Below are 14,934 nucleotides of genomic sequence, written 5' to 3'. Positions count from 1 at the left end.
GAACGCAATGCACACGAATAATCGTGGCCAAGTGGGCCAATATCCATGAATCAAATTCGTAGTCTATGGCCTTTTTTTTTTTTTTTGGGTAGTGATTAAACATGTGCTTAGATCAAACGGGACTCATTGAGGGACTCGAATTCCAGGAGGAAGGAGAGGTCAGATTATTCCACGGGTATCAAAATTGCGTATATACATGTTTGATTGCAAGAATTGGGTTTGATTTTGATTTGCTAGAGTTTATTTTTGGTCTTTATGTATATATTCTCAGTTAATGTAAACAATCCATTTACAAATGGTAAAGAATATCCTCCTTTTTTTGAAGATATTTCATAAATTGCATATCCTCTACAATTTGGATTCATGAATCCAATTTCTACTTTAAAAGTCAAAAACAAATAATGAAGCCATGGGAGCGATGGATTTCCGTAATGATTCCGTCTGATTTTTGGTAAGACCCCTCATGGCCAAAATCAAAACCTATTAATTAACATTCTAATTTAATCATAAAATTTCATCTCCGTCTTCCAATTAAACGTCTTCGACACTTTTGTTGTCAACGTATTTGAATTTTGACTCCTGCTTTAGCTTATGGCATTTCTATCCATAAACTTTATATGGATTCTCTCTAGCTAGCTCGCACTTTATATTTGTCAACTCCAAATAAACATTCGCTGAGCAGTACAGTTAGCTCCTTCATTTTCTCAGCCATATCAAAAATTGAGAAACCCAAGTTAATTAATTGGCCGCTTCAAAAATCAAAACCCGGCCAGCAGCCACTCCCTATCATTTCCCTTCTAACATGAAGACGACTCGGCATAGCTTCCTTCTGGTTCTAGTTCTGGTTATGGCTTTTGCTGTGTTTTCATGTGTCGTCATAGCTTGCTCCGATGGACAGTGCAAGGTTTGCGCCTCCCTAGCTAGCTAATCGATCTTCTTATTCTTCTTTGTATCAATCATGTATAATGATAATTTTTCAAGGGATATAACTTGGTTCGAATGTGGTGTACGTAGCTCTTAGATCAGTGCTCGACGGACGGAGATTGTGAGGCGGGGCTTTACTGTTTCGGTTGCCCCTCGGAGTTTTCTGGCTCCAGATGTGTGAGATCAACCACCACCAACCAATTCCAGCTTTTGGTACGTTATCCTCTCTCTCTCTCTCTATCTCTCCACAGATACAGACACACACTTTACTATGTGAAGTTTCCAACTCTCCATGACGAAACAACAATTTTTCGGGGAAAGTGTCCTCCAGTAATTTTAAAGGGGCTAACTGCTGTCATTGGGCTTAGAGTCATAAATCATAACGACTCCTCGTTGTATATATAGGCCTTGTTAGAAATTGACTCGTAGTCATCTGTGTTCAATCCAGTAGGACTCAAAATCTTGGGTGAGCCACTATTTCACTCTTTCACACGTCAAAATTACCAATTAGATTTTATAAGTATAAAGTTTAACAATTAAACTACCGCATGTTTGTCGTGCCATACACCTAAGATATTCTCTCAGTCTCTCATCCTTTGAAATCGTGAACACTCTATGGGTAGAATTGACAATCACATACAAGCATCTTTTTTAGGCACCTTGATTGAAGAGTTTCTGACTTTCTTGTCAGTGAGGTTAGACCTTCGGACAGATTATTCATTGGCTCCAGCCAATATATATGGGTTAAGGTGATGTGTCATTGCATCAATGCATTCAAATGTTAATACATGTGTTTTTTTATATTTTTTATATAGTCCTTAAACTTTAAAATAAAAACTATGGATTTCGCAGTCACTTGTTTTGTTTCATCACATGGTGACGTTTGAGTTGAACTTGTACTTTTATATGATTTAACAAATAGAGATAAGAATTTGTTTGTCAAATGATATGATAGTGTATACGATCTAACTTCGTTGTTGAAATTGATTTGTGAGATATGAAGACATGGAATGTCACCTCATCATTTGCTACGCAAACTTAGTACTCTTTTTCCAATAGCATTGCTAATCTCAAATGCGAGATTTAAGTAAGATTTGCTTATTTGTGGTTCTACAGAATAATTCTCTACCATTCAACAAATATGCATTTTTGACAACCCACAATGCTTTTGCTATCGAAGGAGAGCCATCTCATACAGGAGTCCCTCGTGTTACCTTCACGAATCAAGAAGATACTGTCACTCAACAACTTAACAATGGAGTTAGAGCCCTAATGCTTGATACCTATGATTTTAAAGGAGATGTCTGGTTGTGCCATTCCTTCAAAGGAAAATGTCATGACTACACTGCATTTGTAAGCAAACCAACTTCCCTGTTTCACTTCTTTTCATTACAGATGTTGCCAAAATGTGTTACCTATTACCTCAAAATTGCAGGAGCCAGCTATAGATACATTGAATGAAATCCAAGCATTTTTATCAGCAAACCCAGGAGAAATTGTGACATTGATATTAGAGGACTATGTTGAAGCTCCAAACGGATTGACAAATGTTTTCAAAGCTGCCGGATTGATGAAATACTGGTTTCCGGTATCAAACATGCCCAAAAGTGGTCAGGATTGGCCGTTGGTTAGCGATATGGTCACTAAGAACCAAAGGCTACTTGTATTCACTTCAAAACAAGAGAAGGAACAATCCGAAGGGATTGCATACCAGTGGAACTATATGGTTGAAAACCAGTGTAAGAACCAACTAAATTAAGCAACATAGGATTTTTTTTTCGTTGTTTCAGAAATGTTGTGTTATTTTTGTCTCTTAATTATTGGAGTGCACACAATTTTGCAGATGGAAATGATGGAATGAAAGCGGGAAGCTGTTCAAATAGAGCTGAATCGTCGCCTCTAAATGACAAGACTAAATCATTGGTGTTGGTTAACTATTTTGGGTCAGTTCCCATTAAGCAGCTCTCATGTCAATTCAATTCTGAGGATTTGGTTAGCATGCTTAACACTTGCTATGGTGCTGCTAGAAACCGATGGGCGAATTTTGTGCGGTTGATTTTTACAAGGTAATATGCACATAATTCTTCTCTTGGTTTAGTAATTAACCACCGGAAAATTGACAACGTAATTGGAATTAATTATATTTATGTTGGTTTTGTGACACAGAGGAGTGGAGGAGGGGGATCGTTTCAAGCTACAGACACTCTCAATGGAGAACTCATATGTGGATGTAACGATGTCCATGCATGTGTGGTAAGATATGAAATATGATTCTTCATCATATATTCCATTTCATCATCTGGCCTAATTGAGTTTTTGGTGAGCAAAAGTATGTTCATGAAGATAAAACAACTTTGATAATTGTTGTTCCTGTTTGCTTGCAGCCAGGATCAATAACACCCTGCAAGGTATAGAATGGAGCATTGTAATTTATCAATAAGCTTATCACGAGATATATGTAGTCTTTATAGACAATCAAATCAGTTAATCAGATATCTTCAAAATAGTTATAAGGTTTTTACAAAATTTAATTGAGTGAGTTTCTTAAAGCAAACACTGTCGCTTATTGATGGTGGACAAAATATTATCTCTATTTAAGGTGGTTGCACTACATAAACATGGGTATAAAATAAAAATTTTCATTGCCGGGACTTGAACGCGGGTCTTTCGGGTGAGAGCCGAGTATCCTGACCAACTAGACTACAACAGATTTGTGGCATCTAACAAAGTAGGTCCTATATAACTGCTAACATGCGGTTATACGGGCCGGGCTCAATTATGTTTGGCAGGCTTGGAAGATGCGTGGCCCAAAACTCTGAAAAACATGAAATACACATTAGTGTTTAGACTTTAGAAAATGATAGCTCTAAAGTTTAGGAAGGATACCTACATTATTCCAAAATGAACAAACTTGGAAGACTCAAGATCCCATAAATAAATAAAGAAATGTCTATTGGAGGGAAAACCATCCAGAATATTGAGAAAAATATTAATGTGAAACAAATACTCCAAAACAAAAACACCTGGTATATATCTTAGTTGTGTTGCTTCAAATGATGAACAAACTTTTTTTTCTTAATGGATAGAATTTAGAAAATGATGAGCCTTGTACTACTATATGTGGTGGGTTTTATGGAATGCCGGTTGCAAAGCATTAAAGTATTTGGTGGTAGCGTATAATATATATATATAAAGGCTAACGGAGGTCCGTTCCTTAGCTAAGGAACGGATTTCTATATTTTGACAAATTTTTTATCATAAATTCACATCTTAACCGTTTAATTTTTAGGTCCTAATGTATAGATCACTTCTGCAAATTTTCAATCAAATTGATGATTGTTAAGGCATCCAAAACTGCAATTTGCCATTATAAACACGAACGGTTCAAGTTGGATAGATTCGGTTCGTTCATTGGTTTAATCAAGTTTGATACCTTAACGATTTTCAAATTGGCTGAAAATTTGTAATAGACCTTTAACAGACCTCTATTGCCCCAATATAATTTTTTTCATTCTGGGCCTTCTACCCCCATTTTACCCAAAAAAAAAAAAAGGAAGAAAGAAAGAAATTGATTTGGGCACCCAGTTTATCATTCTCCTCTGCAGGAGCTGTGATGCTGGAGGTGGAGCTATGATGCTGGACGATCTGGGAAGCAGTTCGACAAGGATCTGTGATGCTAGAGTTCGGGTTTAGGGCCGTGCCAGAGGTGGAGATCGGTGAGAGAGAGAGGGGACAGAGAAAGAGAAACCGGCGGCGTGGAGAGAGAGGAAATAGTGGGTGGATGCAATTTCTTAATTATACGAAGGGAAAATTTGTGATTTTATTATAAACTGGATAAGTGAGAATTTGCTGGGGTAAGTGGGATAACTTTGTCTCATTTTGGTGCTTTGTGTCAATGACCCTTTAAAAAAAGAAAAAATTTACACTTAGAGTTCGCAGAAGATTTCAATTAAATCAAACTTATGGTAAAAATGGAACAAGTCCAGTAAAATCAAAGTTGGAGTAAGCGCGAAGCACAAACTAGAGACATATAGTGAGGGCGAGAGATCGACCGGACAGTTCAATTGAAGCACTGCTGTACGACGCGGAGGAGGAAAAGCAAAGCGTCGTCGTTTTCTTCATTGCCGTAGCTGCCTTTGAGTCTTAGTGCTATGAAATTATATTTCTTTTTTCTTTTTCAATTTCTATTTTTTTTTTCAATTGGGAATTTTGAAACTCTAGACCTTTGGAGGGGCTGCCAAGGTGTCCGTTGCCACTGGAAGTGCCCTTATGTGATGATTGGGACAATTGGGCGTGGAATCATCTTAAGGCTGCTGGCTCTGACTTGCTTGGAAAGGTCTATAACATTCAGGTATTCTTTATTTTTCTTATTTGTCCTTTTCATATTTTGTCAATTTATTTATTAATAATTTTTTTTTTGAAAAATATCATGTCGATATATTAATAATACTTAAGCCAGAAAGGACCATTACATATCCTCCCTCTACCATCTTTAAGCAGATAAAGAGTTTGTGGTGAAACCACAGCGATACATAGATTAGGTCCGATCATTTGACAGTACCCATGCTCACTTATTCAAAGAAAGCCTATAAACTATGTTACCAATGACAAGTAAATAGGCATAAATCAAAGAAAATTAAAACTAACTTTTCTCCTTGCCCTTAACACTAGGGCTAGGAGGTTTTCCAGGGAAGAGCACTCTAAGCACCTCTTCAGCTGCAACCTTCTTATTTGAAGGGTTTTTGTTTTTCGACCCCAGAGGCCGGCCTTTTTTCTTTTTTTGTTCCACCTTGATCAACTGCATAGATTCCTTAGGGAGTGAGCCTTCCTTAGGAATTAAGACACCCCTCGGAGCTTCAATGAGACCTAGGGATTTAGCAGAAAATTTGGTGCGGAATTCCGGTACTTTCAATTTCTTGGGCAACATACATGAGCTAGCAGCAGTCTCACCTTCATTAAACCGAAGTTTCAGTTGTTTTGGTGATGTATATGGCGATGTAGGCGGGCCTCTTTTCGCCTTGGAGGACTCCACTTCAACAGGGACCAAGGCTAAAGCATTTGCATCATCATCATGCCTTAAGTCTTCACTACGCACCACAATAGGCTTGCGGAGCTTATGCATGACAGGAGTGCCAAGCAGGTTGCGTGCAACTGGGGGCAGTAGAGGGGTTTGTATTCCCTGAAACCGAAACGTTCCACTCTGGAAATGAAGATTAGAAAAACCTGGAAATTGGGATGTCAGAGATTTCCCCGATGTCTTCGAACTAGCAGCAGTTTCATGCACAATTTGTGCATCAGCATTAGGGCATACTCCTTGCTCATGAAACAAAAGATAGCAATCCCTACATTTTCCACGAAAGTTCTCAAAGAAAAAAGTAATTTCTTTCACTACTCCAGGAATGATTTTGAGAGTCCTCTTCAGAAAAAAAGGATGAGATATAGCATGAGCAACGTGAACCCTAATTTGACCTTTATTGTCAAGCAATCTTTGGTCTAAATCCAGATACTTACCCGCCACAGACGCAATATTCATGATAGTTTTCTTATCTTCTAGGGCTGGCAGGATACCTGTGATTTTGACCCAGAAGAAGAGCAGATTCATGGGAATGCCGAGTGGATCTTCCAGACCATCATATTGTTGTATCAGAACCGGGGCTTTGTTGAAATACCACGGCCCTCCCCTTAAGATCTTATTTCGGTCACGTTTCATATCAAAGGAGAAGGCAAAACAATCTTGGGTACAATCTTGAACCTTAAAGGCTCCATCAGTGACCCAGATGCTTCTGAAATGGCGAAGCAGATCTTCAGTGCCAAACGGTTTCTTTGTCAGCGGTTTGGCCAAGAGAAAAGCCTGAGAGTTTGAGCGCCTCTCGGATCCATTCAAGTGTGAGATGTCAACGACATCAGAGCCTGCCAAGGCGAGGGATGTAGCGAAACTCGCTGTAACATCGTCAATGGACGTCATTTTGCAGTAATCAGGGGCCATAAAGTGTACCGCCGTGGGGAGGAGGAATAGGGTTTGGGAGCGGCTTCAGAGTCGCATTAGGGTAGAGATACAAAGATTTTGTGTGAAGTTTAACGAGATAAAATGTTGTCAATTTATTTATGCTTTGCTCTGATTTTGCTAATATAGGCATGAAATTTGGCATTTCTGAAGCAAAATTATTCAATTAGGTACCTATATCTTAGAAAATGCGATTCCTTTACCATATTAGGAACTTGAGAAGCTTTATTTGGTGGTGTGAGAAAATAAGGGGTAGCGTAATTACCTTGCTTTGAAACAAATAGTTGTTATTCAATCCCAGCATGAGATCATGAATCTCGACAGGGAGGCCTTGAGATCATGCCAAGTAGGTCATGAGATCATGCAAAAGAGGCCTTACATCTCGACGAGGAGGCAATGAATCTCATTGGGAAGGCAATAAGATCATGCAAATGTGGCCACGAGGCTATAAATCTCACCCAGGAGGCCATGAATCTCGCTGAGAGGATCTCAAGCAGGAGACAATAAATCTCACACGGAAGACCATGGGATCATGTAAAGGTGGCCATAAGGCCATGAATGTTGAACGGGAGGCCAATCTCGCCAATAAGGCAATGAGATTTTACGAAGGGTGACCATATGACCATCAATCTTGACAAGGAAGCTCAGAGATCATGTCAAGGAGGCCTTAAATCTTGACCAAGACGCTATGAAATCTCGACTGAAAAGACAATGAGATCATGTAAAGGTGGTCACGAGGCCATCTGTAAGACCCCGGAAATTCGTTATTAATGTCTTGGAATTTCTTTGAATTAATAAAGTGTTCGTTAGTATGATTTCATGGTTCGAGGGTGAAGTGAAATTATATTTCGGACGAATAATTATTCGAAATGCACATTTTAGGGGGGGTTACGAAGTCGACTTTTTACACGTACGGAATTTGGGAAAACTTCCTTCACGAAAGTCGTAGATCCCGTCAATACGAGTGCATGCATAAGCGGAACGCAAGAATCGGAGTTCGTATGAAGAAGTTATCGCATTTGGAAAAGTTTCCATTTCGGGTATAAATACCTAACTATTTTTGGAAATTTTCCAAAAGGGTCAGTTTCCATTTTTGGCAGCCGGCCCTATTCTCTCTCTCTCTCCTCTCCCCGAGCCAAAAAAAGGGCACGTTTCCTCCGACCACCAATCCTCACCAAACTTCTTCCCTTAGCTTCGCCTTGACCTTGCGCAGCTGCCAGTGGCAGCCTTGCGCCGCGGCACGACCTGTAGCGGCGGTGGGAAGCTTGTTTTGGTTTTGGTCCGATTTGAGGTCGACGGCGATATCTCGAGTTACCGGCCACCAAAACTAGAGTTTCTTGGCTTGTTGAACTCGCCTAAACCTCCTAATCAAGCTCCAAGAAGGACAACACCTGAAGTGAAGGTTTTCATGTTCGTCGGAGCATCGTCGGTTTCTGAAAAAATTCCGGCCACACACGACTATTTTGGTAATTTTCGACCACTTCCTTTCATTTTCAGACTTCAAGCTAGTTAGGAAAGTTGTTCAATTCGATGAAACTAAGAGGAGAAACCTGGCCCCGACACCATTAGCGGTGGTCGGTGGCGGCTCTGCCTATAATCCCGGCGACCACTTTCGGCCACCTCAAGGGCAGTTTCTGCCCATTTTTATGTTCTACATGTCGATACGATCATTTCAACATACAACACTTAATTTTTGGAGATCGTATTATTAAGTTTTGAATTTTACGATTTCGATCATTCGGTTTGTGATCCGTGAGGATCGGGCCGTCTGATCGACTTGTAGTTTTGATATGATGATCGGATGACTGTCCAGATGACTTTGTGTGGTCATGGGTGAGGATCAGACCGTTGGATCATCGTTTAAGTATATTTTATGAATCGTTTGCTAAGTTAAGACCGCATTTGATTAGGTGCTTGAAGGTTTGAGTTGACGAGCGATTGGGATATTGTGATTTGGTTGATAGAAGACACAGCAGGAGTTAGAGGTGAGTAAATCTCACATGGTTCATTTACGAACCGAATCTTACTATTTTTTACTATTTATTCAATAAATTGTGGAAATTATTTTATGAAAATAAATATTTGTTTTTAAATAAAATGGACTTGATCCCTACGAACCATGGGTAAGTAAACACAAGTTTTTCTTATAAAAATGAATTTCCCGATTTTGAACGCATGTGAACTATAGTTAGTATTAGTGGTCATTCCTGTGAGGGTGACTATGTGTGTGTGTGTGTATATATATATATTTAAGTGAAATATATATTGAATGGTGTGGTATTTGGGGAAGTGTTGATTTTATGGTGTTGATGACATTGTACCATTCATCATGTGAGTGATTGATGAAATTGTACTTGAATATCGGTATACGATTCATCATGTGAGTGATTGATGAAATTGTACTTGAATATCGGGGTACGATCCATCATGTGAGTGATTGATGAAATTGTACATTGAATGTTTTGGTCTAAGGACCTTTTATCACATTGGTAACGAGGCAATTATTATCGTAAGGCTGAACCCCGACAGGGCTGACATGTTACGATTCAGTTAGAGCTCTAGTTTGTCAGCCAATATACTGCATGGGGGATAATTTTGAGTTATCGTGTGCCCATGGGTATATTTGTGTTACAAGAAAGTGTCGGTGTCCTTTCCTTTGTCATTCTTGTGGGACTTGATTTCGAATGAATTGTGGAGGTGATTTTTAATGTAATCTCCTGAACTAATTTTCTACGCAGGTATTACTGATTTTTATCTTATTTGATTTTAAATTCAGATGTGTTTTGTGGAGTTGATTATTGTTGCTTTAATTTATCTCACGAGTTGAGAAATTATAAGCATGCGTGACGTGAGTCACTTTATTTGAGTTTACTCATATGACTTAAAAAGCTTACCGGGTTTGTTGTTTGCAATCCCGGTGTATTATTCTATGGTGTAGCGGTTATTCCTGCAGGTCAGGAGAATCAGGGCGATGATCGAGCTGTCTAGGGTCGCAGCATTCAATTTATTCTCATTTCTTTTGTGAGATTTGTCATGCTCATTTAGAGCTTTACAATTTTACCTTGCGAGTAGGAGTTGTAGATTTTAACTCGAGGATTACAGGATTTGGAATTTTGAGTGGCGTGTGGTGTGGTTTGTTTATGAGAAAAAAATTCAAGACTTTATTTGTTTTTGTTGTATTCATGTTTCGGAATTGAATTCATTGTTATTCAAAATTTAGGGCGTGACACCATCAATCTTGCCCTAGAGATCGACAATGAATTTTACTGGGAAGCAATGAGATCTCGAACAGGAGGTCATGAGATCATGCAGAGGAGACTTGAATTCCGTACGGGAGGCACTGAGATTTCGCAAAGGAGAGCTTGAGATCAGACATAGGCCTTGAATCCCGTATGGTAGGCACTGAGATCTTGCAAAGGAGGCCTTGAGATCATGCATAGGTGCCATGGTGTCATGTTATGGTGACGAAGAGAGCTTAGGCAAGCAAGATGACTTCATGTATGGGATCCCACAGACGGCTGTCATAACACTGAGACTAGGTAAAATGCCTGAGAGAGATAGAGAGACAAAATGTATAGTGGTTCACCTCGCTCCTGAAGAGATGTTACGTCCACTTAGAATGTTTCACTATAATAAGTAACCATTGTAGTGCTACAAGTATGGGGAGATCATGGGTCAAGCCCCCTAGATGAGAGGGAGAGGGTCTCTTTTATAGATAAGGGAAGTCTCCTCTCCATTACATGTTTCCGATGTGGGATATGTAGAGTAGAATTGCTTGTCTTGAAGAATTTTAGAGAGCATGGGAATGTGGCCGGCCTCCCTGCAAGATACCCTCTTATCTCCACTATGGCGAGGTAGCTCGAGTGTCTAACTAGGTAATTCATTGCTTACCTCGATTGTTCACATTACTAAGTATTTATAAATGAGCCTGAGCGGATATCATAGTACACTAGGGCGCGTAGTGGTGTGTAACTTCCTCAAGCCACGCGTTAGTGAGTCCATGACTCCATTCTTAAGATGACGTTGGGGAAGGTTTCTTGCTTGCTACGAATTCAATCGAGCTAACCGATTCTGCGGTATCTAGATTCATCTCGAAAAGATTTCGCCTCAAGCAATTTATCAAATAGGTCGGGCCGCCTCTCTCTCTGCTCATTTCTAGACTAAAACTCGATTTCGCCTTATCCAGATCTGCCTTAGAGGGATTTCACCTCGAACTTACCAATTCTTCCTTACTCAGATTGAGTTTGAATAGATTTGTTCTTGAGGGAAATTCTAGAATAGATCAGGTTGCTTTTCCTCCAATCACCTACTTCTTGATTAGGAACCCATTATGATATTTTACGCACCCACACACACCTAATCTCTTTTTGTCCACATTTAAATGGGCTGCAAGCACCTAATCTCTTCTTGCCCACATTAAATAGGCATGAAAATTCTCCACATCCGAAAATTGGCCAAGACCAAAAGTTACTTCAGTCAATTTTTGTTATTTAAAAAAAAAAAAAAGTTATATCCTCCACATCCAAAAGTTGGTCTTGGCCAAAAATACCCAGTAACTTCAGTCAATTTTTGTTATTTAAAAAAAAAAAAAGTTATATCTGCGATGAAAATGGGACAAAATGTTGGGATCAAGCCCATACCTAGCCCAATTAAGCACTAAAGGCCACTACCATATTAGGCATCAGACAACACCTGCATCTTAGTACAATAGTACCAGGTCACACAACTTGCATATGCAATTCTGCAGATTGCCCCTTGCTCCTTGTATGCATTAGCTGCATCTTGTTCTCTTGCTAGAAGTGGCGATCCTGTGCCACGTGTTCTCTTTCTGTTGTATTGGACACCCCTACATATGTATGCTACTGCTCAGTCGAGCCATCTATGCAATGAATCAAGTTTAATTCCTTTATTTCCCTTTCTGCTAATTATAGAACCCACCATCTGGTATCAAAGCCACCGATGCGTGGCAACCAAGTCCAACAGCCTTCCACGGCTGTCACCGGCGGAGCAGTCCCGCCAATTCCACCCACCCACACCCCACCACCTCCCACTTCCGCCACCACTCCCATCGCAACAGACTGCCTAACCACCTTTCAGGCTGCGGTAGACACCCTGCAATCACAACATGAGTCCCTCCAATCTCAACATGAAGACATCCATACCACCTTGGAAGCAATTGCCCGAAGCCAAACCTTGTTAACACACCAGTTTGCAGCATTCCAGAACCACATGCTCTCCAATATTGGCCATGGCCAACCTCAAACCACCACCACCCACACAACTACTCCGGGTCCAAGCAACACCACCGCCTCTCTGGGCTACCTCACACCGCCCTACCCACCACCAACTCACAACCCCGAACCCCAATTTCCCTCCACACCTCACACGGCCCAGCTCACCTTCGGATCACTACCTCCACTTCCACAATCATCTCCACCAACCTCCCATTTTGTTTCACAACCCCCTCTAAGTACTACTCCACTCTTCTCAACCATCACTTCCACACCACAGCAGCCACCTACCCCCCAACCTCAGCAGTTCCATCCACCACCACCACAGAACCACCGTCCACCCAACCACTTTCTACCTGACCACGACCATTACCGTACCCCCAAAATCGAACTCCCCCGTTTCAACGGTGACGATGTGATTGGATGGATGACCATGGCGGAGCGTTACTTGCGTTCCCATCATGTCCCTCCCCATGACCGTGTATAACTCATCGCCAACCATTTCGGCCCCGACGCTTCGATTTGGATGAGCGCGTATGAACTCCGCCACCCCAACCTACCGTGGGAGGAGTTTGTCACCGCCTTTCTCACTCGCTTTGGCGCCGGCAGCAACTCCGACTTCAAGGGTATGTTGTCACACCTTCAACAGACTAGTACAGTCGAGGAGTTTATATCCACCTTCTCCAAACTGTCGTGTCAAGCTCCGGATTGGCCGGATAGTGAGTTACTGCCCATGTTTATCGCCGGACTGAAACCAGAGTTGAGGCATGACGTTAAGGCCTTGAAGCCCACTGACTTGCTGGAGGCACAACGCTTGGCCAAATGCTTTGAAACCAGAAACAATGAATTTCGATACCCACCACCATACAGACCCCGACCACCACACTACTCCTATTCTCCCAAACCCAATTTCCCAACCCATCTACCCACCAATTACCAGACCACCAACCCCACAACCACTAATCCCACACCCATCCGTCCATTACCCACCAATACCCAAACCAACACACCACAGCGACAACCCCCATTTCGCCATCTTTCTAACCCAGAACAGAGAGAGCGACGAGCAAAGGGCCTCTGCTTTAATTGCGATGAGCAATACACCCCCACCCACGTATGCAAACGCCCTTTCCTAGCCATTCTTGATTACCAGGATCTGCCTGATGAGCCATCTGAGGATAACCACACTCCCTCGGACAATGACGAACCACCGCCGGATGAAACACCCATTTACCCACTCCACACAATAACCCACACCAAACTTGGTGACATGATGCGCTTGAGAGGTACTATCGGCGATATCCCGATTGATATCTTCATCGATTGCAGCGCCTCCATGAACTTCCTCAACCCAGCTGTGGTCACCAAACTTGGTCTACCCATTTCTCCACCTGAGGCTCTTCAGTTCACAGCTGCTTCTGGTCACACCCTCACCCCCTCGGGTATCGCCCATAACATCACAGTCTTTGTCCAAAATTACAGCTTCACCGATTCTTTCTTGCTCCTCCCTGTTGCCAGCTGTGACTTGGTGCTTGGTGCTCAATGGCTTGACACTCTAGGCTTTATTGGCTGGCACTTCCTTGACAAAATCATGATCTTCTCAGTCAATGGGCAGCACCACATCCTACGTGGTATCAACTCAAAACCCAGCAAAACCCTTGATGAAATTGAATTCCTTGACCTCATCCTATCTGACCAAATTGCTCCAACCACCCCACTGTGCTCTATTCTACCCGACGACCCCACCTCCACCCATCACCCTTCTATCACCACCATCATCCAACAATTTGGACCTCTTTTTGAACCACCTTTAGGCCTTCCACCACCCCTGCCTGTTGACCATAAAATCCCCTTACTGCCCAATAAAGGCCCAATCAATGTTCGTCCCTATAGATATGCCCACTCTCAAAAAACCGAGCTTGAAGCTCAAGTGGCCGAGATGTTACACCAAGGGATTATACAGCCTAGCTCTAGCCCATTCTCCTCCCCAGTTTTACTTGTCCGCAAAAAAGAAGGCACTTGGCGGTTTTGCGTTGACTATCGGGAATTGAACGCGGTTACCATTAAAGACCATTTTCCGATACCCGTAGTGGATGAGTTATTCGATGAACTACATGGCTCCTCCATCTATTCCAAACTTGACCTCCGTTCCGGATACCATCAAATACGCATGTGCGAGGAGGACATCCATAAAACCGCCTTTCGGACGCATGAAGGCCATTACGAATTTGTGGTAATGCCTTTTGGCCTCTCTAATGCACCATCTACTTTTCAAGCACTCATGAATCATATTTTCCATGATCTACTTCGCAAATATGTGCTTGTATTTTTTGATGACATCTTGGTGTATAGTAAAGATTGGGACTCCCATTTGCTACATTTGAAAGAAGTTTTACACATCTTGCAAGCTCACAAGCTACATGTCAAGCTTTCTAAATGCTCCCTAGCCCAGAACAGTGTTACATATTTGGGTCACATCCTCTCAACCCACGGTGTTTCTATGGACCCTGATAAAGTGCAGAGCATCTTGCAATGGCCCAAACCACAAACACCTAAAGCCCTGCGCGGTTTTCTCGGTCTTGCTGGCTACTACCGCCGCTTTGTGAAACACTACGGCCTCATTGCACGGCCACTCAACAACATGCTTAAGAACAACAATTTCCTTTGGACACCCATGGCTGAGAAAGCATTCTCTGACCTCAAGGCCGCTATCACCTCCGCCCCTGTGCTTGCCTTGCCCAACTTTTCTGCAAAGTTCTTCATCGAGACCGATGC

The 14,934-nt window shown here is 41.7% G+C and overlaps 1 pseudogene; it reads left to right on the top strand.

Annotated features, from left to right (window-relative positions):
- Positions 1–438: 438 nt before the first annotated feature.
- LOC112199744 lies at positions 439–3,430 on the top strand (annotated as a pseudogene).
- Positions 3,431–14,934: the final 11,504 nt, after the last annotated feature.

This window comes from Rosa chinensis, chromosome 1 (assembly GCF_002994745.2).
Source record: "Rosa chinensis cultivar Old Blush chromosome 1, RchiOBHm-V2, whole genome shotgun sequence".
NCBI lineage: Eukaryota > Viridiplantae > Streptophyta > Magnoliopsida > Rosales > Rosaceae > Rosa > Rosa chinensis.
Note: the sequence above shows the minus strand (reverse complement) of the source record. Positions and strands in the feature narration are given on the sequence as shown.